The sequence below is a fragment of the Macaca nemestrina genome, assembly GCF_043159975.1.
Source record: "Macaca nemestrina isolate mMacNem1 chromosome 15 unlocalized genomic scaffold, mMacNem.hap1 SUPER_15_unloc_1, whole genome shotgun sequence".
Classification (NCBI taxonomy): Eukaryota; Metazoa; Chordata; class Mammalia; order Primates; family Cercopithecidae; genus Macaca; species Macaca nemestrina.
Genome location: NW_027257580.1, coordinates 301,004 through 324,009, shown reverse-complemented (window position 1 = coordinate 324,009; position 23,006 = coordinate 301,004). Strand labels below are relative to the sequence as shown.

At 39.4% G+C, this 23,006-nt stretch overlaps 1 pseudogene; it reads right to left on the bottom strand.

Moving 5' to 3' along the window:
• Nucleotides 1-5,131: 5,131 nt before the first annotated feature.
• LOC139361189 (large ribosomal subunit protein uL23 pseudogene) lies at nt 5,132-21,949 on the bottom strand (annotated as a pseudogene).
• Nucleotides 21,950-23,006: the final 1,057 nt, after the last annotated feature.

The following is a 23,006-nucleotide window of genomic DNA, read 5'->3' as shown; positions in this document are numbered from 1 at the left end:
TGTTTCTACTTCCAGTGGTACTGATTGTCATATCCTCCTCTCCCAAGCAGAAGTTCGAAACACTATTACGGGGGGTGTACACCGTCTGTGATATAGAAATTAACATCGTCCTCTCCCCGGTGGATATCAGGAACAAGTCTATTAATCATTAATATTAGTAATTATATTAATATTAATAATAATTATTGATATTAATGATCACAATAAAGAGAGTAAAAATTAATACTGGTTTAAAATGTTAATGATTTGTAACAATAATTATTAGTAATATCACTATTAATAATAATATAACGATATTAGCAATTAATGTGACTTAAATCAATACCCAGTGATGCTGGGAATCAAATAATAATTAGTTTTAGGAACTAATAATATTTGATGACATTAATATTAATAATTAATTGAAAGCAGGCATAATCATGTATTGAAAATCATTATCCATAATTAATAATGGTATCTTATGAATTTTTAGTATCATTGATAATTATTAAAATCGATCATTGATGATTAATAATCATATTATTATTCCTCATTCCACAGGAAATGTAAACCTACTTGTGATGCTGTTCTTAATATCCAGGGACGGAAAGCAGGATTTTAGTTTTTTTTTTTTTTTTTTTGAGATGGAGTCTCGCTCTGTCGGCCAGGCTGGAGTGCAGTGGCCGGATCTCAGCTCACTGCAAGCTCCACCTCCCGGGTTCACGCCATTGTCCTGCCTCAGCAGCCTCCCGAGTAGCTGGGACTACAGGCGCCCGCCACCTCGCCCGGCTATTTTTTTGTATTTTTTTAGTAAAGACGGGGTTTCCCCATATTAGCCAGGATGGTCTCGATCTCCTGACCTCGTGATCCGCCCGTCTCGGCCTCCCAAAGTGCTGGGATTACAGGCTTGAGCCACCGTGCCCGGCCGGATTTTAGTTTTAATATCACAGTAGGTGTACGCTCACCACGTGATGCTGATCCGAATATAAAGCGGGGTAGAGTATCACATGACTCCAAACATAGCAATGAATGGATAGCTACCCGGTAATATTGCTCCTAATATTCCCGGAAGAAGCCTATGCTATTAGTCCGAATATGGCACTGAGGGTACAGCTCTTCTGAGATAGTGTTCCTAGTATGCGGAGGGGTAGAGGATGATAATAATTCGCAGGCTGTGTGCTCCCGCCCAGTGATATTGTAATTACTATCCTGGGAGGGAGAGGATGATATTGCACTCTGTACAGCAGGAGGCGTACACCCAGTCTGGGATATTGTTCCTAATATCCATGGAGGGGACAGGCTGATATTACTCGCAATGTGGCACAGGGTGGACATTCACCCTGTTTCATCCTTCTCAATATTCCAAGGCCGAGAGACTGATATTAATCTCAGTATCACAGACACTGTACAACCCCTTGTGATACTCTTCCAAATATCCAGATCAGGTTCCCAGCAGCCACCCCCAGCCTGCCCCCCCGGCTTCTGGGAGCCCCATTGCCAGGGGTGCAGGCATCCCCCGCGATCGGGCTCCCAGCCGCCACCCCCGGCCCACCCCCCTGGCTTCTGGGAGCCCCGTCGCTGGGGGTGCAGGCACCCCCCGCGATCGGGCTCCCAGCTGCCACCCCCGGCCCGCACTCCTGGCTTCTGGGAGCCCCATCGCTGGGGGTGAATGTCCCCTTTGTCCTTATCACCATGTAGCTAGCAATATTGTGACATTTTTACTGCAGAGTGAATGATGACTGGGGCATCTTAAGAGGAGTTGTAGGGTGTTTCTTTCTGCATAGGTACCTCTTCTCCCTCCTACCCGCAATTGACAAGTGCCCATCCACTCCAGCATTAGAGATGCTACTAATATGTGAATTTTTGGTGGTCCCTCCAGGTGAGCCTTCCCAGACTTTCCCTTTTCCAGGAGCTCAACCTCCTGTTCATGTCTAGCTGTCTATCTACTCTAACAGAGCCCACTATCCTGTGTCTTTCCCAAAAATAGTGAGGGAACAATGAATTGGAAACCATAGCAAATGATATACATGTAGATGAAAACTTTACAACTTACACAAATAATCACTCAAAATCATCCTTACACTAAAAATGCAAGACTATACAATTTCTAGAAGAAACTATAGAAGAAAAGCTATGTGCCTTTGGGTTTGGTAATGAATTTTAACAAATGGCAAAAAAGGTTGATATACCCAGAAGAAATGACAATGTGAATTTCTTAATATTTATAAATATTTAAAGTTTATACTCTGGAAAATACCTTGTGAAGGGAACAAAAAGACATGTCACATATTGAAAGAAAATATTTGCAAAATACAGATCTGAGAAAGACTTTGTATTCAAAATACATACAAAATTCTTAAAACTGAACAATAAGTTAAACAGCCCAATTAAAAATGCACACAGATCTGAACGGACACCTCACCAAAGATGATCTACAGAAGGCAAGTAAACATACCAAAAGATGCTCAACATAGTACATAACTGAAAACCACAATGAGATAGCACAGCTGGTCTATACCTCTTACAACTGCTAAACTCTTTAAAAAATGACAAATTGCTGGAGGAAAAACAAGAACTCTTTTCATTGCTGGTGGGACACTGTGTATAAGACCGAAATATGCCACCCTAAAATATAATGGCAGGAAACCAGAATATGCCACCCAAAAAATATGTCCCTTTGGCTTAAGAATTATTCCAAGCTGATTATTTTGAAAAAAAAAAAAAAGCCAACAAAGGAAGTTCTGAAAACAGAGTAGAAGTTACCCTTGTGTAAGGAAAATTTACATCTATAAAGGAAATCCCCATTTAAAAGCTACCTCTCTCTCTCAGCACCAAGAAGAGAAAGGTAACTAAATCACTAAAGAGTCTTATCAATAAGGTATACATGTTTTTAAAACTTTTCTGTTTTTCTCATTTTAATCTGTTGTTTGTTACAGAGGGTCCTATCTAAGAATTCCAAAACCACAGAAAATTGTTTGTCCTCCCCTATTACAAGTTGGGCAGTTTTTTCCAAAGCTAAACAACTCTCACCTTACAATCCAAAAATCACATTCCTAAGTATTTTGACAACTACTTTGATGTTATTTCTAAATAAAAGCTACCATGCAGTTATTTACAGAAGCTCTATTCATAATGACCAAAGGAAAAAAAGAATCAGAAAGTCTTATAGTAGATGACTGTGTGGGAATCCACTCAGACATCAAGAGTTCTTATAAAGATTATTTAAATGAAAACATTTGAGATACTGAAGATAAAGGAAGAAATCTTACCAGAACTTACTTTATCCAATTAAAGCAGAGCTCCCAGAAAAATACAGCTGCCATTAACTCCATCCAAGGAGTTTCTTGCAATTCAGCTGCCATGAAGACAGTGTACTCTTTCCCATTAGCATTGATAAATGAAAATGAAATCCTAAGCTCCCAACTGACTGAACAGACCAACTCTTGGCTGAGGGAACCCCAGAGTAACTTTCAAAACTGAGTTCTCAGCTTGGCCAGGATGGGATGATGGGGGTCAGATACACCGCGTTATTCCCCCTCGTTTGCTAACCATGATGAGGCTTTCTTCCCTAAGGATTAAACAGAAACCAGCCCTTTCAAAGGTGCCACCACTGATATCAACCTCTCCTTTCTTGCCTAATAAGAGACCACCCATGATGGAGAGGTTCTGGCCTGTGTACAGAGGATGCACAGAGCAAGTTTTCATGTCCTCTGCTTCACCTTTTAATGTCAGAGGGCTGAAAACTCTACCCTGGGATCGTGCTAACACTGCCATCTTTTGTACATGGGACCCATGAAGAAGCAAGAAACTCAATTGCACAAGCATGCATTTCTCCTTTCATAAATATTCATGACTCCTCCTAGAGTTTATTAAATATAGGTTTTTGCCAATTCCACTCAGCATAAATTACTATTTCCTTTACATCTCCCTTGAAGCATCTGTTTCTGGCTTCTGGCTGGAGGCTATGCTTCCCAGTCTGTGAGAAGGACAATCCTGCAGGCTGCAACTCTTTATAGGAAATAAATCTCTCATTGGGTGTGGTGGCTCATGCCTGTGATCCCAGCACTTTGGGAGGCCATGGCAGGTGGATCACCTGAGGTCAGGTGTTTGAGACCAGCCTGGCCAACATGATGAAACCCTGTCTCTACTAAAAATACAAAAAATTAGTCAGGCTTGGTGGTGGGCATCTGTAATCCCAGCTAATTGGGAGGCTGAGGCAGGAGAATCGCTTGAACCCAGAAGGTGGAGGTTGCAGTGAGCCGAGATCGCACCATTGCACTCCAGCCTCGGTAACAAGAGTGAAACTCTAAAAAAAAAAAAAAAAAAAAACCATAAAAATAAAGAAATGTCTCCTTTCCAAATTTATGAAATTGTCATTTTGTTAATCATTTTGGATGCTGAAGAACTTGTAATCCAATGAGTAGAAATGTTGGTAGCCCATTTATGGCTGTCAACCTGCCAATTCTCAGGAGTTTGTATGATCCTAAATCTGAAAGAATCTCATCCCATTAGGATTCTTGTCTCCTTTTCTGTTGCCTTTGCCCACTGGCTCTGCCAACAGGGGTCTTTCTTTCTCCTTGGCTATCTTTGGATAGGGGGGCTCCATCTTCTGTACCACCTTAAGGAATGCCTTTTGCATGCATGGCTAAGTCATTGAAAAGCCTACAGTTTCAGTAACATTTTGAGTGAGTACTTTGTGAAGCTGGGTTGGAATCTCAGGCTTCTTTGTCTGGAAGGTAACTTTTGGGATACAAGTTTCTTATCCTAGCTTTGGTTTTGAGGCCTCTGTGTTCTCCTCTTGGGTTGGAAGTTATTCCTGGCTTTTTGTTTCATGGTGTCTCTGTGATCTTGATCTTGCTCTTTTCATGGGAACTTCTCAGTTGACTAAATTCTCCCTTCTCAAACCTCTGCTGACTATGTGTTCCACCAATATGGAGCTAGTTCTGTCTACTTCCTTTCCTGTTTGCATGACTTTACTAAGAATAAGAATTATTTAGAACTTAAATGGCTCCTTTGAGAAAATTTTTATCTTCCAAACTGCCTCCTTTTAGATCTTTCCCTTCCCATTTGAGTCTCTCAACTCCCTACAATCACTGAAACTTTAGGCACCCTGCTCCATGCCTTGGAGGCTCTCAACATGCTCACGAATCTGCAAAAGCAAACACCTGGGGCTGAAAAATAAAACAGAAAAAAAAATTATTTCTCAGCCTCTGTAAGATTGTATGTCAAAACAAAAGAAAATCTTACAAATCTCCAAAATTATTAGCGAGAAAAAAGCTTTAGCCCTCATATGAAGAAGGTAAAAACTTGTTCCGTTTTCCAGAAACACAGTTATAATACAAATAAAAAATGGGGCAAAGACAAAAACCAAGTCTTCTGTATAAACTAGTAAATTTTGTATTATTGTAATCACATTAGTCAGGGTTCTCCAGAAAGACAGAATCAATGTGATATATGTAGATAGATAGATGAGAGAAGACTCATTAGGGGAATGGGTTCACATAATTATGGAGGCTGAGAAGTTCCACGATAGCCTATCACCAAGTTGGAGAACTAGGAAAGCGTAGCATGGCTCAGTCCAGGTCAAAAGGACTCAGAATGAGGGAAGCCAATGGTGTAACTCTCATTCTGAGGCCAAAGGCCTGAGACCCTAAAGTTCTGATGTCAAGGGCAGGAGAAGAAGGATGTTTCCATTTCAGAAGGAGATAATTCCCCTTTCCTCTTCCTTTTTGTTCTATCTGGGTTCTCAACCAATTGGATGGTGCCTATATTCATCCATTTATACACTGCTATGAAGAAATACCTGAGTCTGAGCAATTTATAAAGAACAAAGAGGTTTAATGCGCTGACAGTTCCACATGGCTGGAGGGGCCTCACAACCATGGTGGAAGGGGAAGCAAAGACGTCCTTCTTCACATGGCAGCAACAAGGAGAAGTGCTGAGCCAAATGGGAAAAGCTCCTTATAAAAACATCAGATCATGAGAACTCACTCACTATCATGAGAACAGCATGGCAGTAACCACCACCATGATTCAATCACCTCCAACTGGGTCCCTCCCACGACATGTAGGAATTATAAGAACTACAATTCAAGATGAGATCTGAGTGGGGACACAGCAAAACCATATCTGTGCCCATCTACATTGGGTCAGGGTTATCTCAGTGTCTTCCGGAAATACCCTCACACATATGCCCAGAAATTGTGTTTTACCAGCTGTGTGTCTCTTAATCCAATCAAGTAGATGTCTAAAATTAACCATCAGAATATTTATGCCTGATTCATGCCTGAAATTTCAGGATGAAAGCTATGAAATCTCTATTTGTGTTTGTATGTCTATTAATGTGTGTTATGTATATGTGATATTTTCTTAACTCAGGTTAGCGTTGCAAAATTCATTTATAAAATTCTTTAAAAGTGTTCTATTCTAACTTGGCTTGCAAAAACATAAGCATTTATAAATAAATATTCACCAGACTCCTAGAAATATAGGAACTGGTCAAATGTTTTTTAAGTTAACACGATTTGGATAAAACTTAATTAAATAAGGTTAATATAATATTTTTGGTGTAATAAAACAACTATGTCTTCAAAGTTACCACTATCGAATATAAAACAAACATAAATTCCTATTCTGCTTGAGTTCTACTCAAATAAGCTAATATTATACTTACTAGAAACGTAAAATCTTAAAGCTTTTAAATTTGATTCTAATTAAGTTGTCATTCTTATGAAAAACATTATTTCTTTTTTATGGTGAAAAGATATACATATATTTAGAGTTAGTCAGTTGGACTCGGTTTAGATGATCCCAATTTTGTTGCAACATCCAAAGCATCATAATCAGGAGCGAGTCGAACATATGCTTTCTTCTCTTTATCAGGTCGAATCAGGATGTTGACTGTGGCCACATCCATGTCCCAGAGCTTCTTCACAGCCTGTTTAATCTGGTGCTTGTTGGCTTTAACATCCACAATGAACACAAGTATGTTGTTTTCTTCTATCTTCTTCATGGCCGACTCAGTGGTCAGCGGAAACTTGATGATAGCATAGTGGTCAAGCTTGTTTCTCCTGGGGGTGATCTTCCGAGGATATGTGGGCTGCCTCCGGAGTCGCAGTGTCTTGGGCCACCTCAAGGTGAATGACATGTGGATCTTCTTTTCTGTATGTTGCTGTGGACACCTTTCAACACTGCCTTCTTGGCCTTTAAACTTTGGCTTTGGCTTTGGCTTTAGGAGGGGCAGGAACTTCCTTCTTCACTTTCGGTGCCATCTTGTGAAAAGCGAAAAACATTATTTCAAAAATAATTTGTTTACTGTAAATCTGCTTAATAGTAGTTTCCAAAATACTTTTGGTAATTTTTAACCTTAAAGTTAAGCTAAGTAAAAGATTTGCATTAAATATCTAGACCATTTATAAATAAGATACAATACTAAAACATTAATTACTGAACATAAATAATTAAAGTTTATATAATTTTCGCTTCTTATTTTTACAGAGAGACTAAAGATATTTTGGACCATTAATAAACATGTTTTTGTCTACCACAATGAGAAATTGTACGATGAGGAAACACATCCATGTAGATGTCGGGAGATGGTATACTCATACATTTTCTAACCTACTATGGAATGCTAATATATGACAGTTTATAACTGTTTACTTGTTAGTTTTCTCTGGAAAATAAAAGATTACTAAGTATTAAAATTATAATCAATATGTGTAAATAAAACTACTAGAAGCAATAGAATAACTAGAAACAACTCTATGCAAAGCATGCAAGAAAAGTAGGGCATGATTCACAAGTAAAGTAGGATGTATTTTTTATAAGGAAAACCTTACAAAAAATACAAATAAAAAGAGATATCTAACCTTCCCTGTGTTATATTTGTATCAGTAAAATGTTGTTTTCAGAAATTATACAAAATTCCTGGAAATTTGTCAATGTCCTCCTTATCCATGCTATGTGCCAGTATAGAGTTATGAGTCATAATTCCAATTATTATTTTAAATGTTGTGCCGGGTGCAGTGGCTTATGCCTGTAATCCCAGCACTTTGGGAGGCCGAGGTGGGTGGATCACAAGGTCAGGAGATCAAGACCATCCTGGCTGACACGGTGAAACCCCATCTCTACTAAAAATACAAAAAATTAGCTGGGCGTGGTGGCGGACACCTGTAGTCACAGCTACTCGGGAGGCTGAGGGAGGAGCATGGCGTGAACCTGGGAGGCGGAGCTTGCAGTGTGCTGAGATCACGCCATTGTACTCAAGCCTGGGTGACAGAGCGAGACTCTGTTTCTAAATAAATAAATAAATAAATAAATGTTGTATGCCACAGAAAAAATCAAATATCCTTGTCAACTGTGGTATAATCACAGCCATTTCATACTCTTTGTCATTTAGATATTATTTCCCCCTGATGCTTTCCTGAAAGCTCCTGCGATCAGCTACAGGTCAGAATGTTCATCTCCGATACAGGACTCCCTCTGAGACTCATGGAAAAGAGTATGACAGGTACTCTGGTTAAAGACTTCTGATGATATTGCTTAAATAACTTTAAGACCATACACTTGACTCAGTGAAGATCTCCAGAAGCCTGGTGGAGAAATTGATGGGGTCATGAGACTGCTAACCCAAGATCCAGCAAGACTGGAATTGATTACGTGGCACTGAATGAACTGATGAAAATTGATTATAATTTTATAGCTTTTTAGAGCATTGCTGGTTCTTTAATGTTCTAGTTTCTGAATTTAAGAAATCTCTTTCTCTTAATTTAACTGTAACTTACAACAATTTGGTAGATTATACTTTTGTAAACAGAAATGAAGCGTTTACATTTTTTTCCCTGCCTAATCTCTCCAGAATTTTGAAATTCTTACTGAATACTCTTTTTTTCATGATGATATAGTTATTAGCAAAAGTCCAGTAAGAATCTGTTCACCTTATAACAGGACATAATTGGAAAATTTGGTTATATTATCAAGATTTTTACTGGAACATCATATTTTAGAAGCGTATCTAAGATCAGTTATGACCAGCAATTTTAAGGAAGTAAGGTTGACTATTATGGAGACAATGCTTACAAAGCACTGTGAGAAATGGGAAAGTTCTTCAAAGATTGTAAAAAGTCACAATTTCTTACTATAAGATTGCTATCCACTATTTGTGTGTGTGTGTGTGTGTGTGTGTGTGTGTGTGTGTGTGTTCCAAATCAGTTGTCCTAGCTTGCTCCGGCATGCCTGGACAGAACTAGACAAGCCCCAGCCCATACTGTATGCCATTCCTTATTTGGAGATGCTTCCTTAACTATCCCTGGCAACTTCCTTTTCTTTCTTTGTTCTATTCCCCTTACCTAATTAAGAAAGTTTTAAACTAATAGCCAATTGGGTAAAGTGTAAAATGTGAGGTCCTATTCCAGCCAATGGTAACTGGACACAGCAGTAGGGTAGACATATCAGGTTATAAGTAACTCTGTCTCCTTTGTTCGGTGTGCTCTTGTGGCTGGACAGCTATTGAGTAGCACCGTTTCTGCAGAAAGTAAAGCTCGCCTTGCTAAGAGATTATTTGTTCCCATGTTAATTCTTTTTTTTTTTTTTTAGAACACCAAAAACTTCGTTCCCAACAGCACTCTGAGAAAAGTCAGCCTGATACTTACGTTACAGGGTTCACAGCCTTACAGGTTAGTAAAGAAGGTCATTTCCTGGTAGGCCCAGGAATTTAGGGATATTTGGGGGGCCTCAAGAAAAGAGGAATTCACACAAAGCTATAAGGACTGCAGCTGAAATTTGATAGTATGTTCTTAGCTTGGCTTTTAGCCTGAATGAGGCCTTTAAAAGTCAAATCTGAGATTCTGTATGAAAACTTCCAGCAAAGAAACTTGAAAGCACCTATGTGGTCGTCTCCTGTTCTTGCTGCACTTACGTAAATAATCAAGCAAAATCTAACAAAACTATACTTAAATTTAAAACAAGAATAGTCTTACTTTGATTATGGTCAAAAATGATGGTTACTACAGAGAATAACTTTATGTTTCAATGGAAAACTATAACTTGGCCGGGCATGGTGGCACATGCCTATAATTCCAGCACTTTGGGAGGCCAGGAGTTCTAGATCAGCCTAGGCAACATGTTGGAAACCCCATCTCTACCAAAAATATAAAAATTAGATGGGCACGATGATATGTGCCTGTAGTCCCAGCTAATCAGGAGGCTGAGGAGGGAGGATCACTTGCACCAAGGAGGTAGAGGTTACAGTGAGTCGAGATTGTTGCACCTTTGCACTCCAGCCTGGGTGACAGAGCCAGACCCCGTCTTGAAAAAAAATTTTTTTTTAAGGAAAGCTATAGTTATTGTGGGTTATCAGATTCTAGTCTTGTTTCTTGTTTTTGGGCTATTTTTACCTCTTTGTAAACTGGATCCTGCCATCTGATGAATTTTGTCCCACAATAATACTTGTGGAATAAGAAGCCAAGTATTGTCTCTCCTACTAATGTATCTATTGTCAGTTAATTTGAAGGTCTCCAACTCTGGAACAAAGTTAGAAGAGGCAGGTTTTGCTCCCCAAAATGCATAACCAAACTGTGGTACATTCATGCAATGGAATACTATTTAGCCATAGAAAGGAACAAGCTATCAACTCACACAAAGACATGAGTGAATCTTGTATGCACATTGCTAAGTGGAAGAAGACAGTCTGAGGAGAATACACACAGTGTGACCTCATTTAATGAGACACTGCAGAAAGCAAACTACACAGATGGGAAACCATTGGCTCCATGGGGTGGGGGTTTCAAGCATTTCATATGATACTTTAATAGTGGGATACCTACCACAATGCACTGGTCAAAATATGCAGAATTTTACAACCAAATGGGTAAATCAAACTCTATTCAAATTAAATAAAATTACTCAGGATGTGGAGTATCCCAGGACAGAATACATCATGTGAAAAATAATTTAACTATGCTACAAATTACTGTGGTTTGGATGTGGTTTGTCCCTGCAAAAACTCGTGTTGAAATTTGACCCCCAATGTGGCAGTGTGGGGCAGTGGGGCCTAGTGGAAGTTGTTTGGGTCATGGGGACGGATCCCTCATGAATAGATTAATGTTCTCCATGGGGATGAGTGAGTTCTGCTCTCACAGGAATGGATTAATTCCTGCAGGAGTAGGTAGTTAACAAGAGTCTGGGTTCCTTGGCTTCCCTCTTGCTTTCGTTCTTGCTATGTGATCTCTGGTGCACCCCTTGCTCCCCTTCCACTTTCCACCATGAGGTGAAAAAGACTGAGACTCCACCAGATGCAACTGCCCAATCTCAGACATTCCAGCCACCAGTATTGTGAGCCAAAAGGACCTTTTTTATTTATAAATTACCCAGCCTCAGGTATTCTGTTACAGAAGCACAAAACAGACTAAGACACAAATGTAGGAAAAAACTCACTGAAGGTGTAGGGAAAATGGTGTTGACCTAAGTCACTTTGAAAATTAATAGAATCCGTATGCTGAAGGCAAACAAACTATACTTCATCACTGGATTCTATTTTATAAAATCCTTTCCAACAGAAGCAATTGTGAACAATTGTAAAACCACAGTATCTGTATCTGGAATAAAACAATGACTTACATAAGTCGCAGATGGTAGTAACCAGGTTTCTCACTGTTGAAGTGGGAGGTTACAAATTAGCAAGGGGAGAAGGCTAGAATGATTCATGTGCTATTAGATCAGAGGTGGAGACATGAACGTAAACTTATGTTTAGTTTAATATAGATACACACAGTTCTACATAGAAAACTTTATAATTAGGTGTGTATAGGTAGGTTACACACACACATATACTTCCTAGCATTGCTAATGAGGAACAAGTGCTCATTCAACAATGTGCTCATTCGGCAGCCAGATGTAAGTTTTCCTACCATTCTGAAAGGAATGAGGCTCTTTGAAGAAATGTCTGATACTAGAACTGGGACAGTAAATATAGGAGTCGGGATAATCTTGAAGTATCAGAAAGTAAGTACTAAAAAAAATTAAAATATATCAAAGAAAAATAATAGCCAATAAAAACAGCTACTGATGGCCAACACAGGAATGAATTGTAGTGTTGAATAATAATTAAAGCTGAAAGTAATTATCTAGGTGTCTGTATTTGTATACACAGGTGAATAAGAAAACAGAGTTGCATAGAAATCTCCTTTGCAAAAGAATTCCAAGTAATTGATGTAGACACTCAGCCATCAATAATGTGGAGCCAACTCCTCACTCCGTAAGTGTGGGCTCTGCACAGTGACTTGCTCCAAAAGAACACATGCAGTATGGGCAAGGAGGAAAAATAACTTCACAGTGGAGAAACCTGACAAACAGTAGCTCTTCCAAATGATTCAAGTGAACATAAAAGGTGACAGTTCACCTTGAGAACATGCAGTGACAATGGGGGACATTCTACAAAATTCCTGACCAATCCTCCTCAGTACTATCAAGGTCATCATGACATGGAAAGCCTGACACACTGTCACAGCCAGGAAGAGCCCACAGGGACGTGATGACCACATGTCATGCGTGATCCTGGATGGGATCCTGGGTCAGAGTAAGACAGAACCAAGGGCATCCAAATGAAATATGAACTTTAGTTAATAATAGTCTATCAGTATTGGTTCATTAACTATGACAAATTATGTAAGATATTAATAAGCCATGTGAGACACACTGATAGAAGATGTTAATAAGAGATGAAACTAGGTTGCAGCTACATGGGAAATCTCTGCATTTTTGGGGGGGCAATTTCTGAGTAAGTAAAAAAAAATGATGTAAAATAAAACTTTATTGAAAACAGTTATAATTTTTGAATACTTCTTTGTTTAATTATTTATACCACGAATTACTAGTAATTGACACTGTTAACTAGTCCTGTTTTTTTAAATAAGAGCATTTATGACACAAAAAATTAAACAGTACAGATTGATATATAAATCAAAACAAATGCTCTTTACATGTTTTCTGTTAGAGTAGTCACACATATGTGTAAACTTAATTATCATACTTTTTTCTTGTGCTGTAGTTGTGTCCTGGTTCATTCTCTAAAATGCTGTTCGCCTTAGACCGGGAAAAAAAACCTTACAGACTCTGTTTCAATTCATGGCTAAATATTTTCAAAACAGTGACTTTGTAAAAATATGTTCCAATGGAAAATTGATTCATTGTGATGGGATCACTTATTCCAAAGACTTCTTGTCTTCATTTCGTGTCCATGGCTACCTTTTAGCCATAATACAACAGAATTGCCCATGTGTTTCTTGTTGTTCTGAAGGGTTATAGATATACAGGGGTTGGTTATATTCATGTTTATTTACATATATGTTTAAAATTGTCCATATAAGGGTTTTAAAGATTACATTGGAAGCCTTATGTTTTAAAATGTACTCAAATTTGTTTTAACCAGGGATGTTAAGACCTGGAGACATGGAAGTGACTGTCCCATTCAAACTCAAAGATCCCTAGAAATAGGAGGCACAGGGACGCCCCAGGCAGAGGCAGGAGAGGGGAAGGCACGGGCAGGATCCTCTGCTGTAGTCTCTGTGGGACAGCAAGGGCAGGCAGGGCAGGCAGGCTTAGGCTGCCCAGCGTTATTAGCTTCAGCAGGCTCTGGGGCATAGGGGCCATTTCTAGTTGTCTAGTACCTCACCCTGTGGTGATTAAGGAAGGGCGGTATTGTCTCCTACAGTATCAGAGCTAGATAAAGTAGGTGGTTAGGAGTATGGGTTCTGAATTGGTAGTTTAATTGGCTGGTCCTGGGAAAGACAATCTTTTCCCAGTATAGACTAGATGCTAGAGCGTCAAGAAAACAGAAAATAAGAAAATATAATTAATGCATTCTGTGTGTACAGATGGAGTCTTCTTTTGCTTCCCCAAAGGAAGAGTCCACAGGAGCCTGGCACTCCTGGACCTGAGGAAACCCTGAAAATGTTGGTATCTGCAGATCCTCTCCAAAAAGAGGTCGCCAATCTCCTAAGACTACAAGCTGATCCCAGCATTCTGGGAGCCAAGAGGGAGAAAGAATCCGCTGATCTCCCTGCTCAGTAAATTGGCTTTAACTAAATACTGTCTTTGCATAAGCAGCATTATCCAGTGTCCTGGAGCTTAGAAAAGTTCTGTTTCAGTATCTGAAGAAAATAAATTGTTTCTTTTTCTGATGTCAGGGAGGAGCATTTGACTGCCAGTGTGGACTGAGGGGTCTTGGGATCAGTCTTCCCAATGTGCTTTGAACCGACCCTCTGTGTCTGCCTCACCATCTCCTCAGCTTACCTAGACACTTGGGAACCCTAACACAAGCCCTTCTAGGAGTCTGTGGTGTGGCTTAGCTGCCTCTGTAGGAATCTCTTGGGGTTAAACATTTTCCACTCTGCTAAGTCAGTGCCATCTGTTCTTTGGCTTCATCTTCAGAAGACCCTGAGCCCTTCCCCACCCTCCTTGCCCCACCCTCCACACCAACTACGTGGCGCCCTTGAGGCCATAGGGTTGCTACCATAGGATTTTTGTATTGAGTGCTCTCATTCCAAGCAACTGTGAGAGATTTCTATGGCAGGGCCTCCGGGTTCCTGTCAAATTAAATTGTAGTTGAGTGGTGGGTGCTATTTAAGAAGCATCCCCCTTTCTCCTTCCCAACAGAGCCCTGAATTATTCAGTCACGTGGTTTGAAACATGGGGTGGGTCCCGGTTGACTTAACCAGCACTGTCTCACCCTGTGTCACAGTTACTGGTTCCAAAGTGAGTGCATAACTGAGGCTCATGCCAGGTGCCACAAAGCACTCCCTTGGTCCCCCTAATGGACTTTGGGATGGGCGGGGTCTGAGTTGTTCCAATTAGAGTCAAATACAAGTTGCGCTAGGTTGTTAGGAACAAGGGTGTGCTTGTTCATGCTCCCTCTTTGGTGAAGAATGCAACCTCATAAATTGTTCCTGGAGATTTTGCCACATGCAGAATTATTCTGACTTCACTGAAGGCAGAGCAGAAAATTGGGAAGAGACTGAGTCCTGGTAGCATCCATGAGCTTCTGTGCTCAGATTCACACTGAAGCCTGGCCTCCTTCTGAACTACCCACCTGAGTCAATAAATTCCCTTGTATTTAAAGTAAAATTGAGCTAGATTTTTAGTTACTTGCACCTGCAGGTGTTCTGTGAAGGTGGTACTGTGACTTTGCATCTGAGAATATTTACAGTGTTTCCCTCATGGTTGAGTCAATCATTTCAAGGATGCTCTGAGGGTAAAAAGAACGATGAATTGTGAAGCAGTGAATTGTGCTGCCAGGCACAATTCATTGGACAATAGAAAGCCTCATCTCCTGGGCAGTAGAAAGTTTCATTGTACATAAATTACATATCTTGTTTCTGTCTCAACCTCTTATTTTTACATATGCAAAGGAGGAAAGGAAATCCAAATAAGTCCAGCAGCTAATATGCCTCTCAGACATGATCCAAAACAGAATTGAATTATGTAAGCCTTGTTAAAATTCATCATCATCATTCATATTTCTGAATATTTAAATTAGAAATTCTGAAAAAGTAGTTTGTTTCAGGGTAGTTTGTATGTAGGTAGGTATTTTTTCAGGATCAAAAGTTTATTTTTTATTATCTAATTGAGTTTAATTTACATATAACAAAATTTAGTAATTTTAAGTGTACAAATCAATGCATTTTGACAAATATACATATAGTCATGTACACAACAGTACCATTAAAATACATTTCATTACCCCCAAATTTCTCTTGCATGCTGCTGTAGTCAGTGACCCCTGCCCCACACCACAGCTTCCGGCAGTTGCTTTCTTTCACTCTAGTTTTGTTTGTCTTAGAATATGATACAGGCCACATGCAATGACTCAGGTCTGTAATCCTAGCACTAGATTGAGAAGCGGGGATCACTTGAGCCCAGGAACTTGAGACCAGCCTGGGCAACATGGCAAAACCCCATCTCTTAAAACACACACACACACACACACACACACACACACAAATTAGCCAGGTGTGGTGGCACACCCCTTTGGTCCCAACCCCTTTGGTCCCAGATACTCAGGAGGCTGAAGAATCACCTGAGCCTGGGAGGTCAAGGCTGCGGTGATCTGTGATCACATCACTGCACTCCAGCCTTGGTGACAGAGTGAGATGTTATCTCAAAAAAGAAGTATTTGATATAAATGGAATCATATAGAATATTCTCTTATACCTAGTTTCTTTCATGTATTCTAATGCCTTTGAGATACGTCCATGTGATTTCCAGTGTATATGTCATTCTTATGTTGGGCAGTAACCGTTGTAGGAATATATTACAGCTTATCTACTCTTCAGTGATAGACTATTTTAAAAATATTTGGCTATTAAGAAGAAAGTTGTTATGAATACTTATATTCAGACCTTTGTGTCAACAGATTTTTACTTCTCTTGGTTGAAAACTTAGGAGGAATTATTATTTTTTTAGGTTATGGATTTTTAAATGATTGTCAGTTGCCAGTTACTTTAAAAAAAATGCAAGTTCTTAAATTTTAAAGTTTAAGATGCCTGACTACCCTGACAAAAACAAGCAATGGGGAAAGGATTTCCTATTTAATAAATGGTGTTGGGAAAACTGGCTAGCCATATGCAGAAAACTGAAACTAGACCCCTTCCTTACACCTTATACAAAAATTAACTCAAGATGGATTAAAGACTTAAACATAAGACCTAAAACCATAAAAACCCTAGAAGAAAACCTAGGCAATATCATTCAGGACATAGGCATGGCCAAAGACTTCATGACTAAAACGCCAAAAGCAACGACAACAAAAGCCAAAATTTACAAATGGGATCTAATTAAACGAAAGAGCTTGTGCACAGCAAAAGAAACTCTCATCAGAGTGAACAGGAAACCTACAGAATGGGAGAAAATGTTTGCAATCTATCCATCAGACAAAGGGCTAATATCCACAATCTACAAGGAACTTAAACAAATTTACAAGGAGAAAAAAAAAAACCATCAAGAAGTGGGTGAAGGATATGAACAGACACTTCTCAAAAGAAGACATTTATGTGGCCAAGAAACATATGAACAAAGGCTCATCATTACTGGTCATTAGAGAAATGCAAATCAAAACCACCATGAGATACCAACTCATGTTAGTTAGAATGGCGATCGTTAAAAAGTCAGGAAACAGATGCTGGAGAGGATGTGGAGAAATAGGAACACTTTTACACTGTTGGTGAGACTGTAAATTAGTTCAACCATTGTGGAAGACAGTGTGGCAATTCCTCAAGGATCTAGAACCAGAAATACCATTTGCTCCAGCAATCCCATTACTGGGTATATACCCAAAGGGTTATAAATCATTCTACTATAAAGACACATGCACACGTATGTTTACTGCAGCACTATTCACAATAGCAAAGACTGGGAACCAACCCAAATGCCCATCAATGATAGACTGAATAAAGAAAATGTGGCACATATACATCATGGAATACTATGCAGTCATAAAAAAAGATGAGTTCATGTCCTTTGCAGGGACATGATGAAGCTGGAAACCATCATTCTTGGCAAACTAACACAGGAACAGAAAAGCAAACACCGCATGTTCTCACTCATAAGTGGGAGTTGAACAATGAGAACACATGGACACAGGGAGGGGAACATCACACATGGGGGCCTGTTGCAGGGTCGGGGCCTAGGGGAAGGATGGCATTAGGAGAAATACCTAACATAGATGACAGGTTGACAGGTGTAGCAAACCACCATGGCACGTGTATACCTGTGTAACAAACCTGCACGTTCTGCTCATGTATCCCAGAACTTAAAGTATAAAAAAAAAATAAAAGTCACAGGATGTTTGTGATAGTATCTATTACACTGATGTTGACATCACACATGGCTGACTATTTGGAGACTCCAAGTGAAATTTCTTGCAGTTCTCAGTGCCAGGAAAATATGTATTTCTGGATAAAAACTGAAAAATTTTAGAAAAACTTCCAAGTTTCATAGTCTAGAGCTCTAACGCTGAAATCTTCCAAATTTAAGGATTAATGATTTACCTAAATCTAAAAATAGTAGGTTGCAGATGTATTTAAACAGTGTGCCTAGGTAGTATGCTTATATATTAAGATTAAAATGGTCTTCTAAAGTTTATTAATTCTAATATAACCTTTATTGTTTCATGTAGACATATCTTTCTGGTTCCCAGGATAATTTAAACAATTAATTCTAAGCAACTATTAACTTAGTTCTAGATTGGGATATCTATTTATGCATTTGAAGCTTTAGATATGTATTTCAAATCAGAAATGTGTGCTGGTCATGGAAAGTTGTGACTTAGAGCCTCAGGTAAGTTTTTTTTCATGTGAACATACTGCTTCCAATTGTTGTTATGCCCAGAGCAGACAATTAATAAATACCCTTGGAACTGAATGAGTGATTAACTGCAAATATCACAATACATCTTCTTAGCGGGAATGATAATTAGACATATTTAGTCCTTGCTGTAACGTAAGAAAGGAATTCTTTTCATTAAATGTTTAATGTCTCACCCCGTTCATACAGCCGGAGTTACTGATTCAGTTTGATGTGAATTCAGTCTTATAAAAGACCCATCATTATAACCTGCACTTATGCTTCCTATAGTATTGGAACTTCCAACTTGTATACAAAATAGATATCCTTCATATTCTTACAAACCACAAGAAATCTCCCTTTATTCATAATAAACACAGAATTAGGTATTCTATTAAACTGAACAATAGAACTCACTGGGAGTGACCGCATAAACTATATCACGAATTGTCAAAGTGTCTGGAAAAGTCAGTGGGCCATTTCGCTCCACGCTGTGCCATGAGCCAACCAAGAGGGTTGTCAGTGACTCTGCGTGGGTCACCCAGGGCACGTGGTGCTGAGGCTGTCAAAGAGCAAGACGGGGCTGCATCTAAACTCAGGCCTCTGCTAAGTGTCCGAACTCGGGCAAGATGCTAAAGACTTTAGAGACGTTTCCTTTTCTATGATTGGGGTTATAACACTCACCCTGTCAGGTTCTCCTGTGCGTTGACAAGGCCGGCACGTGACACACCAGGGGCAGAGCTGGACGGGAACCTTCTTCCTCAGACATCAGGGTCCTCATGAGCATCAACAAAATAAAGAGAGCAGGAGAGCAGGAGAGCGGGGGAGCGGGGGAGCGGGGGAGCGGGGGAGCAGGGGAGCAGGGGAGCAGGGCATCTCCAGCTGTGTCGGGACTGCAGCAGGGACTCAGCAACAATCAGTCTCTTTCTCTTGTTTCATCCAAATCATATATTTAAAAAATAGGTGGGGTTATCATGGATGTTTATATTGATTCCTGGGATCAGACAAATATACCTTTCCTTGTCATGCTGTTTTCTCTTCCCAGATGGTTTGAAGAGCTTCGTTTTGGACTTGATATTCCTGGAGTGCATTTCTTTTTCTAATTAGTTCAGTCTTGACCCTGAGCCATCACCCCTCCAGAGTAGCAGGATATTCCACTCCACCATTGTTGGGGTGCCACAATTTCACTACTAATCAAAGGCTCCTTGGTTACTGAAAAATGAGAGACGTACCTCTAATAATCAGTCTAGATTGTCACTGCTCACTTCCTCATTTTCCAATTCCTCAGGGGCCCCCCAAAGCCCGGAAGGTCTCATTTCAGACGTCTTATGGACCATGGGAACCAGGAAACACTGGGAACCCTAGGGCCAGCACCCACCTCATTTGCACCCTGTCTCTGTTTCCATCACCCTCTAGATATTGCCACAGAGCAGTGTTGGGACCCACTGGAGATCTGACTGCTCGCAGTCTGGGAAACTGCCTTCTCTCCCTCCACTGATATCGTATTTCTACTTTCCACCCCACAGAAATCCTTGAACTAATCACAAAAGGGATTGATAGTTACCTGGTGTGAAGCAGAGCTGAGCCAAAGGATGAAGCAATATTGCAATGGACTCTGTCATTGATATCACTAGTTCGCAAATCTGTTACCACTATGGTCAAATTTTTATATTCACTTTAAAATTATAACTCATTCTGCTCATTGTATTCAAGGCAACATCTACCCTAAAATATACTCAGGCATTAATTTACGCTCTTCTGTTTACAAATGAGAATTCATAAGCAAATTGAGGTAGCAATTACATTTTTTTAAACTGAAGGCAAAACAGAAGACATATACACATACGTCAGAGAAACAAAACAGAGAGCCCAGAAACAGACTGAAATACAGCCAGCTGATCTCTGACAAAGGAGCAAAGGCAATTCAATGGAGAGAGGAGAGTCTTTTTAACAAATGATGCTGGAACAAATGGACATCCATGTGCAAAAAAAAAAAAAAAAAAAGAATCTATAAACAGACGTTACACCTTTTACAAAAGTTAATGCAAAGTAGAGATTAGATCAATATATGAAATGCAAAATTTTCAAACTCCTAGAAGATAACATAAGGAAAAACTCTAGATAACCTCGGATTTGGTGATTCTTTTAGATACAACACCAAAAGCATTATTCACGAAGAAAAATATTGGGAACTTGAACTTTAACATAAAAAAACTTTAGTTTTGTGAAAGATACTGTTAAGAGAATAAAAAGACAAACCAGAGACTGTGAGAAAATATTTGCAAACTATATCTAAGGATTCATATCTGAAATATGCAAAGAACTCTTAAAACTCAATAAGAAAACAAACAATCCAATTAAAAATGGGTAAAAGCTGAACATTTATGCAGATGGAAATTAAGTATATGAAAAGATGCTCTGTATAATGTCTTATTAGGAATTGCCAATTAAGACAACAGTAAGATACCACTACATACCTATTAGAATGGACAAAATCCACAAGACCAAAAACAACAAATGCTGGTGAGGATGTGGAGCAAAAGAAACTCGCATTCATTGCTGTGGGCATTATGTGACATTTTGGAAAAGGGAAAATTACATAGATAGCAAAATAATCAGTGGTTGACAGGGGTTGGGAACAGGAAAGGATGGATGGGCAGAGAGCCTTGGCTGTTTAGGGCAGTGAGACCACTGTGTGCGATATCACAATAGTGGACCCACGACAGTGTGCAGATGCCCACACCCATTGAATGCAGACCACAAAAAGGTATTAATTACATAAACCATAAACTTTCATAATGAAATAAATGTTTTTTAAAAGAAGATAGTGTTGTTCAGTTACTGTCTACTTTCTGAAATGGAGATGGTGGAGCGCTTCCATGGTTGTGAGGATAAAAATAGATTAGAGAATGTAATAACTAAAATAGGTGTATAAACATTGTTAAACTATTTTATTCTCATTTTAAAAACATGCCTTAAATATATTTGTTATGCTTTACAATTGAGCAAGTAGTGCAAACACATTAATATAATTCTCCTCTAGCTCCACTCAGAAGTCAGGACTGCAGGGCTTCAGTGCAGGACTGCACAGCTCCACCTGCACCTGCCAAATGCAACAACCTCTTTCAGTGTCATTAAAATATTTCAACAGGAGGATTGAGTTTAGATCCAACCTGTGTTTTCTCCCCTGGAAAAAAAGGTTTTTTTGAAACAAAGAAGGTCTTTACCGTCTTCATCCGAAATGCTGAGGCATCTGCAATGTCTGCTGTAAGTGACACCAGGCTCTCCTCTGAAATCTAGCAATGGGAAAATAGACTGTAGATTCTGCTTTCAGAAAGGGGGGAATCACAACTAAGTCAAAATGCCATGTCCTCATTCATAAACATCTTATTTTACAAATTCCACAGGTTTAGTTATTTTGGGATTAATATGGGCCTATATTAAAGTGCATTTATTAATTTAGCATGAATTGTTCAAATGCATTCTGGATCCTGAGCTGACATCCAGCAATGCTGAGTGTGTGCCTGTGTGAGTCACCAGCAATGAAGAGCCTCAGGTTATTGTATTTATAAAATGAAGGGGTTTAGGCTTGCTCTGATTTTTTAAAAACCATTTTTAAAAGTAAAAACTGTTTTTCTTGCTATATATAAATGTACAAGAAAAACTCAAACATTACAAATGATAAATTATAATTTTATTAATATAAATATTTTTGTGAGCTCAATTTATATGACTTAGTTATTATAAAAGAAATAAGCAAGGCCAGGCGCGGTGGCTCAAGCCTGTAATCCTAGCACTTTGGGAGGCCAAGACGGTCGGATCACGAGGTCAGGAGATCGAGACCATCCTGGCTAACACGGTGAAACCCCGTCTCTACTAAAAAAATACAAAAAAACCAGCCGGACGAGGTGGCGGGCGCCTGTAGTCCCAGCTACTCGGGAAGCTGAGGTAGGGGAATGGCGTGAACCCGGGAGGTCCAGAAACACCGTTTTTACATTGCCATAGCTAATGTTAACACCTCCTAGAATAAAGGGGGAATCACCACCAAGGGTCAGTTCTGGTTCAGACTCTGGAGTGAGGGCATTATTCTTTTTGCATATAATGCAGTGACTCCACATTGCACCAGTGGCTTGGTCAAAAAAGACAAAATTTCTGGGGAATTAGTGTTGATTATTTTTAGATATCATAATCTTGGCTTTATGGACACCTTATATTAAACAGATCTCACTTGCCAAATGCCACAGGATGCAGGCCAACAGACAGGCTCCGAGGGCTCTTGTGAGCTGGAACTGCCATATAAGCAGAACCACAAGAGAGAGAGAACACTGCCCATATCCAACACAGCATAGCCACCCTGAAAGCCTCACCCTTTCTTTTAGAAATGTGTTTAGATTTTATACACTTTTGCTAGATTTTGTTATGTAAGATTTATGTATTGAAAGGTCTTAAAGATTTTTAAATGTTGAGTAAAATGTTCACGAGTATAGTTTATATATATAGATGTATATGAAACAAACCTGTCATATAATTTATTTTCTTTAAAAACAAGGCACTGGCTGGGTGCAGTGGCTCACGCCTGTAATCCCAGCACTTTGGGAGGCTGGGACGGGCAAATCACGAGGTCAGGAGTTTGAGACCAACCTGGCCAACACGGTGAAACCCCGTCTCTACTAAAAATACAAAAAATT